Source organism: Homalodisca vitripennis, chromosome 7 (assembly GCF_021130785.1).
Source record: "Homalodisca vitripennis isolate AUS2020 chromosome 7, UT_GWSS_2.1, whole genome shotgun sequence".
NCBI classification, from domain to species: domain Eukaryota; kingdom Metazoa; phylum Arthropoda; class Insecta; order Hemiptera; family Cicadellidae; genus Homalodisca; species Homalodisca vitripennis.
The window spans coordinates 92369445-92381469 of NC_060213.1; the positions used below are offsets into that span (position 1 = coordinate 92369445).

Genomic DNA, 12025 nt, shown 5'->3' on the forward strand with positions numbered 1-12025 from the left:
AGTGGGTGGAATAATAAAAGGCAATAAAAATGATGAAACGTGAGGAATGGGAGTATTGAGGAAGGGACTGGTTTCCCTCTCGTGTCTTTCTGGTCTTTTAAGTCCTTACCTGAGCGTGATAGTAAGAACTCAGTTCAATGGAGTCAAATTCGTGTGCTTATGGTAGTCAAGAAAATATGTCTAACACGTAATGAGTTTGTAAAATATTGTTATGGGATTACTTAATTAAAATAGTCTGCACATATTTAGTCTGCAAAAAAATTATGTATGAAAATAAATAAAATATAATATCTAAAATCCCAAAACTAAGCTGTCTTAAGTAAACAAATTGTTCATAATAATGTCACTAATGATTCATACTGTTACAATATTACTTATAACCCTGTATATATATTTTCACCCAGTCCATTTAACTCTGACAAAGGCTATAATTATCAACACCATTTCCACTGTCATGATGTTAAGTATTACCACAAATTCTGCCACTAAAATACTTTACTTCTGGAACTCAACTCAAATCACTGTGTCACTACAAATCTTTATATAGTTATTAGCGCTTTGAGAACATATAAATTCCAGAACGTACTAGACAGTTGGAGAAGGGTCACAGTGCCTATCCATCGACCATGTGATGAGAGGCGAGGACGGGCCGGAACAAAGAAAGACCAATTGTGCCCTCACAAACGGTGAGACGCACGTATTAGATTTTGTCATTGTCAAGGATTACGAGTGTCCAGACACATTTCCTTTATGTTGAAAGTGGTCCTATTGATTTGGAACATTATCCTAAATTCTTGTGACAACGTATTCTCTTATTCACATGTTACAGTAATTATGAAATATATTGGTTTGTTCTATTAATGTTCTAACAAATACTATAAATTCGAAAGTCAGTTTGTTTTGTACAATTAAGACGTTTAATTACTATTCCGCAGATAGCAGTGAAATATTACATGAATAATAGTAGGGTCCCTAGTTAACCTATAGCTCTATTCTTGTTTCGAAATTTAACTTGTCTCTAAAGTAGATAAAATCCAACGTTTTTATAAAATCGCATTTTAACATACAAAGATTTATTTGAATACCCTGTTAAATGTAATTAACTCTACAAAAGACAATATCAACTAAGGAAGAAAATATGTTGGCCGGATTAAATACAATTAACAATACGTGCACACTTTTGAAAAATCTTCTTGGTCGTGACAGTAAGGCAAACTCATTATTAGCGTCATAAGTATATTTCACTCCAAACAGAAGTGATCATACACGTCCAAAGCTTACAAACTTTCCGCCGAAACCTTGGATAGCTTATATTTTTATCAAAATAATTAACCCCTTACTGTCTTTAATTCAATTAATTATCTTAAGCTATGATCTAAACTTATAAAAATATAAAATACGCAAACTTAACGTTTGTTATGTAACAGAAAAATATAAATATAGTTTGAAGAAATTGAATCATATTGAAAAAGAAAGAATAAAGGAAATTCTAGGCAAAATCCTTTAATGGTTACTCACAAATTTGTCAATAAAAAATGCAGAATAGATAATATAATATTGGATTATCACATGTGGGTACATACCTGATATTCGTGTGATAATAGTAATTACCTTAAATATTCGAACCGACTTTTAAAACTCAATATATACTTTATACATTTATAAATATATATTAAAGTTTAATAACTGTGATTATAAAAAAACATAAAGTAACGATACATTCTCTCCTCCTAAGTTGAAGGTGTTTGTAAATCTTTGAAAGACACGGAAACAGAAGCAATGTCGTTAACTCCAGGGTAATTGGTCGACTGTAAACCTTCGTGTCTGCAGTTACTGGCTGACGTCGGTCACTAGTGAGGGCGGTTTGTGGTCACATATGAACAGGGGTTTGTGGTTAACACATCCCCTTTGTTCCTAGGAGACATACACTAATCTGGGAATAATGATTGACAGGACCGAATGTAATGTCGCATATATGATTTAACGGGTTTTCACGTCACGATTGAAAAATTATTAAAAAATTGTAAACCCAACGTTGTACCGTTTAGTTAGTTATGATCTTTACATATTTCATTAAACTAAAAATACAATAAAAATAGGTTTAATCTGAAATAGTAAATTGATTTTAAATAAATATTGTCGTACAACTTTTAATATATTTTTAATATTTTCCTTCTTTGTTGAAATTTGTAAATAATTTATTTTTATTGTAACCACATTTAATACGGAAATGCTTGATAAGACAATCATGCCTATATAGCTGTGGTAGAAGGTTGTGATTCAATGTAAATGTTGAAAAAAGTTTTGATTAAGTCCCAAAACTTAGCTTGAAACCTGGAGTAATTTTGGTCAAAAGAAATAAAAAAGACTCGTATAAAACATTTTAAAAATTGCTTTGCAACGTTTTACCTTTTATTTTATATTTAATTTTGGGATTTTTGCTTACGTTAACATGTCCAAGTGAAAATACCATATTATGTAAAGCGGTTCGTGTGGTATTTATAATAAATTATATCTCAGCACCTATCTAATAAGAGGCTTCTTAGGCTAGTTCGTGAAAATAATTTTCGTGAAAGTAATTTTTGAGGCAATCTCCTTTTTTCGATTTTAAATCGCTTAGGATTCACAGTGATCAATTGGAATAAGTTAATAGTCCAAAGTATTTAATTTGATCGATGTGGTTTTAAAAATATGAGACGTTTGCAGTACTAGTTATAATATTCATTTTCCGTTAAGTGATTTAGTCTTATAGTAGTCTCAGTCCAAATGTAAGTATCGGATGAAATTTTTCTTCTAATAAATTATAATTTTATATCTGTTATCTTTAGGATTATTTTAATATGTTATAGACGAAATCAGTTTCCATATTTATTTAGGTAAAGGCGTTAATTGTTAATAATAGTGAGTTAAAAAACACAAAACCATAACTGGTTTCTATTATTCATATTTTTATTTCCATTTTTCTTCTTAAGTAACCACATTTATTATTTTAATTTTATTTATTGTTCGATTGTTGTAGATAATGTGTTTGAATCTTAACAGAACCTGTAGGATTCCTCCAACCATAAATAGTAGCACATCAATTCATATAGGTGGTTAGTCTTGATGAATGAGGTGTCATTATATTTCTATTATGTTACACGACAGAAGACCTATTTTAAACACGTTGTACAATTCGCTATTTTGAAGTTAATTCTTTACAAAGACATTAAATATTCATTAATTTTCTTCTATGTTTTCCAAATCCTTATAAAATTGTAGGCACTTCAAAATCTTTAGCAGGAAGTTTTTTTGTGTTAATTAAAAAAATACATAGTGAAAAACTATTCCTTTACGAGCAACACATATAAATAATCGTAGATTAATCACATTCTTTAAATGATCCATTAAAAGTTACATTTATCTGAGACATAACTATGTCCATTAAAAGTTGTAATTAAAACATGATCAATATTTTATAGGACATTTATTAGCACTTTAATATTTGGCAATATTTGAATATTTTATTTGTTAGTAAAAATGGCAAGGTAGTGTAAATATAAATTAAAAATTTAATTAAACACCATATTTAAAACGAGTACACAGCAATACCGGATCTTTTATTTGAATTCTGAGGAAGTTTTACACCATCCTATGTAAAATAGTTTTAGGATTATAAACTTTTTACATATCTCGCATTAAAAAAAAACTATTATTCGGTATTCCAGTGTATGGTGCTCGTATATTCGTTTCCATAAATAAGATGACATTAAACGTTTCACTGTGAAAACAATTTGATATTCATTCAAATAAGCTCCTTTGTGGGTATCCAGCCCTGGTCTCACAATATAGCGCTGACATATGACGCTTGAAAATGACAACACATTTTAATTTAATTTAATTATATTCAAATCAGCTATGACATAAATATAATTACTTTTTTTTTATTTAAACAAAGTAGATTAAAGTAACACCATAACGTTAGAGAAAGTTACTTCTTTTGATTAGTGTGATTCATTTACATGTTTCTCCTGACAATCAGGTGGGTTGGAAAAATTATTGTTATTGTAAAAGTGCTCAAAATTAAGCGTCTATAATATATATTACTAGGATTTAAAATATAAATCTAAAAGAATGTGACAAAAATCTCTACTTGTATATAAATAACATAGTCAATAAGTAACAAGTCAATAGTAACTGTGATAAACAAAACAATACAATCCTCCGGCAAGTACTGTTATCATCAACAATGCCAGTCTGTAGTCATTTAGTTAATTGTTTCAAAATTATAAATAAATAATAATAATGTTGCTTTATGACATTTTGCTAACGCATTATTTACTTATTGCTAAATCTAGAAACTAAATTTGTTCTTAATAAAAAAATTAATATACGCTTATTACATAAACATCCTACGTTGTATGTACAGTTAAATGCTGTGAGTTCATAATAAACCTCATCGGAGAGAAATGTATACATCCGATGATGATTCTCATGACTTTACAACAGTTAATTCGTATAATTTGTAGCATTTCATGGATTTAGCGTATATTTCGTTTATACATGTATATTTTATATGAAACTCGATACCCGGTACCAGAAGTAAATTATAACAAGCGGAAAGTACAAATGTCTTTAAAACATTGAAAAACGTATCCTATATGCCCGTGTCAATCATTGAACCAAGGGAACAGATCGAAATAAGAAAAGATTTTAATTACAAATTGTACTGCACTTTTATAAATCTATAGATACTGCATCTAAATAGATTTGTATATTTCAACAAAAAATCGAGCATAGATGGTCAATGAAATGGGTTATAACGTGGATTTAAGACTTAATTTTAATTTTTAAAATTGATAGTGCATAAATTCCTAATCATTGAATGTTCTACACCTACAAACATATTATACAACATCTAGTATAATAAAAAATTAAAACACTTATTTTTGTTACATTTCCAAATGAAATAAAACAATAATAATAATTTTATATGTTTAGAAAACTGTCTAAAGTACAGAAGGAATTGGTTCTCTATAGCTCACCTATTAGCTTTGTGATTTTTCGAAATTTGCCTCTTCAAGGTCACGGTATCCCTACCCACATTGTCTGTCAACGTTTCCAATTTACCTTGCATTTGACAATTACAGATACTGGAGTAATCTTGTAAAGTGTAACGATATATAAATATATTACTATATTAATAATTTAAAAAAGTGAAAGTGATTATTGATAAGGTTGAAGATATTCTACCTAGTAATGTATACTTCATTATTAGGGTGAGCATTGAACGTAAGGTTACTAAAGACATTTGTCAGATTGCTACATACGTGCTGACGATATCTCATCACTGCTCTGACTGATTTTTTTACACATAATTTAAGAAAACTATAAAAAAGTGAAAGTAAATTTTCAATACAGTATTACAATCCCTGGGTGCTTACAGTGAGGGCTCAAGTAGTGAGGATAACCGCCTATACCATGCGATCTGTAGCTAAATATTTACCTCAAACTACACAAGAAAACAACATAATGGTTACTCACTCACTAGTCACCATAACAGTAATAGTATATATTATTTGATCAATCTCATATTTCATAATTTAGTTAATTGGCAGTAAATACTTTTAAATCTGAGATAGCGATTTGTGAGTTTGCCAGATCTAAGTTAATCTTTTAATTAATTAACCTTTCCAGGTTTAACTGGAAGGCAAACGCAGCAAGAATTTAATCCTCTTGGATCATATCCAGATAGCCTATGTTTAGGACTTTCCTTCATGAGAACGTTATAGTATTGCTACTCCTAGAAAACGTGTATATGGTTTGTTATTTATAGCAAGTAGTTAAAGCCCTTTGATGTATAATTTAAATATTAAAGATTTCCTTTGTTATTTTTATTTTACAGATAGGTTTTAAAGATTTATTCTTATATCTCTCTGTGTATAAGAAATGTTGCTCTTACTACTCTTACAACGTAGTTATTTTAGAGATAATAGACTTTATTTTTATTTGTGAAACAGTTTTAAAACTGACATTTTTTAGCGTATTTATATCAATCATAATAACCTGTTGATCGTTGTTCCATATTTAAATATTAGCTACTAGTTTTATTCAATTGTTTTATATTTCTAATTTTTATTTTAATCACATTAAAGACAGTTGCATATAAAACATTTTTATACTATAAAATCGTTTGCTAAAGATTGTTCCTAGAAATAAAGGACGTCGGCGCCCATGTATTTTATCACTGACAGTAACTCATCTTGTAGGAGGTAGACGCACCGGGGCTCACTAAGCCTGATATATTGCCTTGCGTCTGAAAGTATGTCCTTCTACCGCCCAAGGAAACAAGGCAATAGGAATCGAAACTTTAATGTATATAGGTATTTGATGAATCACAATTGTTGAGTGTTAATAAAGCCTGTAGCCCAAGAGGCTGGGAAAATTCATTTCGTTTTTTGGTTACGATATCCGGTGATAGAAGTAACATATAGACGTTAAATATGTTACAAAACAAGATTTATATATAAAAAACTATAAGTTCGATTGTGGTACATGTCATCCCATAGGAATTCGCTGAGCGTTCAAAAGCATTTTGGCATTGGGTGAAGGGTAATAATCATGGCCTGTAAATTTAATGAAATTTACAGGAAAAGTACATTTTTAATAAACTGACTCAAACCATATAACATTTTAACTCATGTAGCCTAATTAAAAGAGTAATGAACATTGTATTTTGCATGCAATCTTAAGGAAGCTTGTTATGTGACACGTTGGCTACCGTATTCATTCTCTATCAATTACCGTTGTGATACTGAATATTTACATCTTGCACTGTAAGTTAAAATTTCAAAGCAAATTATCAAGTCCTTATTTAACCATTTCACACCAGGCTTCTTATTTAGTAAGCCTGATTTGCGTTAATTATTTACTAGATTATAGGGAATTAATTCTTGATGTATTTTTTAAATATATACCTTACTAAATTTAATAATGCTTGTAATATTTTAGTAATTTTAATTACAATAAACATGCAAAAACCTAAAAAGCATTACGTTTACAATCCAACGCAGTTAAAAAGCATACTTTATTTATTCAAATTCTAAAAATATTGCTGTTACATAAAATCGTGTTTGCATCATATGTATAATCTCGTATTTATAAAATGTTAAAAAATATAACTTTTGTATGAGCGTCGATAATTTTTAGTAATAAATACCTTACCTTTTTTATTTATGTATATTATATCAGGCAATGTTCCCTAAACATATTTAAAATTCATTTAAAATATAACTGCCGAAACTACTGTCTTCGTGTAGCCCATTTAATTCAGTAAATGCTGCATAACTCACGAGGCATGTGATCGGAATATCTGACATTATTTATTATAGATTATATATTATTGAAAGGCACATTGAAACATATCGTCAATAAAGTGATTAAGTATCATTTACATTTCATCTGCATAAACTAAACTCTTTGATGGCATATCCTTTGTATAGATATTGATCGTACTTTTTTATTATTCTTACGATAGTATAGGTGTGTTTCCGTTACCTATCTGTATACTGTGCCCTATTAATCAAAATGTTTTTATCTCTTCTATTATAAACTAAGCAAGATACTTAATTAGGTTTTGGCATGATTTGAAAAGGTTATTCAAATATACCAGTAAGCAAATTGATAAGATAAAGCGGATAGTAAATTCTTGTAAGTAATTTATGTAAAAAAAGATAGAAACATTATTTGTAGGCTAAATTGCGTATTGCCTGCTTTGCCAATAAGCAACTTTATTAAAAGCTTTGGCCGCTTGAATCTAAGTAATAATTAGGTCGTAGATTTAAATGGGTAACGTAATAAATAATAATAATGTTATTATTTTACGTTAATAACATAATTTTTAAACATTCATTCTAAATAAAATCTCAATCATTGTTCCCAAAAAAAATTTTTAAATTACTAGGAGTTCTAGTTTATTGGAAGGAAGTATCTTTTGTTTAAAATTAATATTACCTGTTTATTTTGTACGAGTCTGTATAAAGCATAAGGCAAAGTTTTCACTATCGGTTTTTGTAATTAAATCCTGTTCAAAAACAATGCTATAAATATGTAAAAAAAAATTTGTTAAATAATTTGAACCTGTTAAAACACGAGTAGACCTCGCATTGTTTGTAAAGTTTATATGAACCCTGAAATTAATCACGATTCCGAACAAAAGCCAACAAAAGCCGATATTCATTGACCTACCTCTATTGTACTCTGTTAATATTGGTTGCGAGTAATACTTACTGAAACTAATAACAATGAGTAAAATTTTATTTTGTGCTAATATTACGTAATGAAAAAATGGATTCGGCAGCTGATTATGAAAGTGAACCTAAAGGCTAAAAGCATATTTGTGTTCACCCAAAATAAAAACCTCACATATTTAAACAAACTATAAGATAATTCATTAGTTATTAAATAAAATTGTTTTAAACTTAATAAAGCCCTGCCTTTGTGAACGTTTGCGTAGTCTATTCTTTATGAAGTTTAAAAACGTTTCATTTCTGTCTGATGACAAAACTTTAACGATACATTACGTCCTTGATGGCAATATTCTATATTTAGTTTATTTAATAATATAATAAAGTGACTAAAATGTTATAATGTTTTTAAAAACTTATAATTCTACACACAAATAACAGATTTAAGGAGATACATTCACTGCAGAGGAGTGTGTACATTGGACTATTAGGAAAATAGTTTATTTTTGACCACAATAAACCCATTCACCTCTTCTATTATAGTTCAAGCTGATTTACACGATATTTTAATATTTTACTTCCGATATGGATGGGTCATATACATCTTTTACTGTACGAGCCACACTATTCTAAACGTCATATATCCTCATAAATTCAAACATGAACACACATGTGTTACGAAAGTATTTAAATACATAATTTTTTAACGCCTAACCACAAGTTTCCTTTACAATACCGATCAAAATATAGGAAAGATTTAATTGCATATTATTATTCATTCCGTGTCTATGATGCATTTTAAGTAATTGTATTATTATGTATTTACATAATCAATGATAAAACATATGCAGCACCTAACACCAACATAAAGGTACGTTTTATTAATATACCGTCAATGGAGCGGTCATTTTCACTAGGCAGTGGCTGTGGCTGTGGTGGCCGAGAAGGAGAAGAGATTGGCCATCGTGGAGCCGCAGATGTCCTTTACATAACGGTCGTTTCGTGACCCCTTGGATGAGGACGATATTATCATCCTGGCCTCAGAGGATCTGGAAGTGAAGCCGATCCAGGGAGAAGGTGAAAGAGAAGCGAAATAAACAATTATCGTCGTGAAAATACAACACTAACTCTCTGACCAAACCTTTGTCTGCCAGCAAGTTGACACTGTCCAGAAGTCACTCGGAGGAGAACTTGACGATATTGGCGGATGGTCATCCCGTCCACGACCTCTCCCTCCCGCCTCTAAGTTCCGGAGCTCTCAATAATTGCCTATAAGTCCTGAGCGGTTCATAGAAAAACCTCTTTCAACTGGGAGGTATGAATCAGCCACACAAGCCGGTGGTGAAGTTGAAGAAGCGCCCCCGGCCGTTACAGACTTTAAGTCGGGCTCCGGCATTCTGACAGCGGCTTTGGTTCAGTGGGTTACAGTAGTGCGGAGGAAGACCATGGCTTCCACGATTACACTAGAGATGGCTATGCCATTGAAGACGTACGGGATGACAGGCAATTCTCCATGAGGACAGTTCAACTACCCCGCCTTCACTTTCCCAGGACCTCATGACACTCAGGTCCAGGGGACAACTAAGTCAGCCATGTACTACCACCACCAACTATCTCTGCAGGAGGACCAAGGAATCGATATGACTCAGAATCCTAGTCGTTATAATCATGGTTCCTCAGGATCTGGATCGCGTCACTCCACTGCCTTCCTGGATTCTAGACGGGCCAGTGGGTGTCATCTGGAGCCGCCACATCCCCGCTGCTCCAGGTAGGGTGCTCTTCTTCGGTAGGGTCAGACCATTCTGCCCCTGTCAGGGTTGAAAGGCTACTCCTGCAAGGTATTCCGGACCAGGATGTGGTGCACGGACATTCATTTCGAGAAGTATTTTCCCTTGTTTATGTCAGCTGGCTACGACATGTAAACCATCTCCAGAATGAACCCTGAAGATTTCACTGTCATCCACGTCAAGAAGCCCAATCATCGGAAGAAGCTAAAAGCTAAAAGCCCAAGCATCGGAAGAAGATAGCACAACTTAACATTAGTGATGGACTGCAAGACTATATTCCTGGTTCACTTGATGAGTGGCTGAGACTATTTTGACTGGAGGAGAACGGTGCAGCATTGGGCTAATACCAAGGCTATTCAACGATACAAGACGTGACGCAGCTGACTTGGGAAGACCTTGAGGACGTTGGCATCGTCAATTTGGGCCACCAGAAACGGATCCTGTTAGCTGTCAAGAGAGGAAAGGACCGGCGGGCCGGCAAGGTATTCCCTTCACCACACACCGGTGCTGATGCCGCACAACCAGCCTGCAGGCCTCGAACCCGAATGTGAGTGTTCACGCATTTACGCCACCATCAAAAGTTTACACCAGCCTTGGGAGATAGAGGCTTCTAGACAGTTCTTCTACACCACTGATATCGTCCCCATCAAGACCCGGGGAGACGAGGTAAATCATTGGAATCTCTGGAGGAAGGAATGGTGGGAGACGGTGGCACCAGCATTTTTGCTCCATCAACCCCTGCGCCCCCAGACTGGCGACTCCGCTCTTACAAAGATGGAGATATCACACCCACCAACGAGGCCCTTGCACCATCATGAGGGCGGAAGTAAGCTGCCCCGACCACGAGGGCTTGTCATGCCAAGCCCGTTGGCAAAGATTCCTGCTACATTCTGCCATGGTTACCTACCTGAGGATGTTATGATGAATGTGGGGACTCTGAAACTACTGCCATCTTTTCCGCCCAAGACATCGACTGAGTGTGTGAAGGTGGTGGTAGACTTGCACTACATGTGGAAATCCAGTATATGTGGATTCCGATTTTGTTTCTTCAAAATGTTGTGTTTTAAAATCATAATATACTCTTGTTGTTTTGAGGAGCTGCCTAGTCTGGATTAGTGTTCCAGATAAATGTATAGTCTATATCAACATGATACTTCAAAAATACTTTTAAATGCATCTTGCTCATATATAGTGAAAGTTACTCAGAGATGGTATCTGAAAATGTTTTAGGAAGGTGCTAAAGTTTATATTGAAAAGTTATTATGTGATATAAGAAATACTATTTCAATATAAATAAAACAAGGTTATATTCATTCATGAGCTATATCATTTAAAATTTTTATTTTCAAGCACATTAATTTTTGTTTCTTTTGATCCATGAATAATGTCACGTAACTGAGCTTAATGAATGAAAACATTTTATGATTATTTTCCTTTTTAGCATATTCCATACATTATATTTTTCAAAGTTTTCAGTTTTATGATTATGAATATGTTTTTTTCATTTACTAGTCTTTTGCCAATATGTAATTCTTTGGCATCCATAATATTATTTTAATTGCTAATTTTTGCTTTTCACAACGAAATTAGTATAAATTCAGAATTTAACTACATTTTATTTGCATGTTAGGTTTATAATATAACAGGGGGAGAAATAAGACAACTCTAGATGTTCATTAAACAGTCATATGAAATTAGAATTCTGTGCTAAATATCCATATGGTAACATATTCTGTATTCATCAAAACTCAAATTAAAATCAAACACTTTTTGACCTAGATAAAAAGCGAGAGCAATGTGTTGCAGTGTTTCCAGCCACTTTCCACTAAAATTATTTAGATTACAAAATAGGAAAACTGTGTTTCATGAACCCTCGCACTGCCTCTTGCAGATATTAAGGGAATGAACATTTACGACACTTTCCGTCCCTCCCCATCAGAGTGATTCGAAACAACCATTAGTGGCACTGTGTTTGATGCAACACTCTTACCTTTACAGGTGGCCAGATTGTTG

The 12025-nt window shown here is 32.5% G+C and overlaps 1 pseudogene; it reads left to right on the plus strand.

Annotated features, from left to right (window-relative positions):
- Positions 1-631: 631 nt before the first annotated feature.
- Positions 632-11128, plus strand: LOC124366803 (annotated as a pseudogene).
- Positions 11129-12025: the final 897 nt, after the last annotated feature.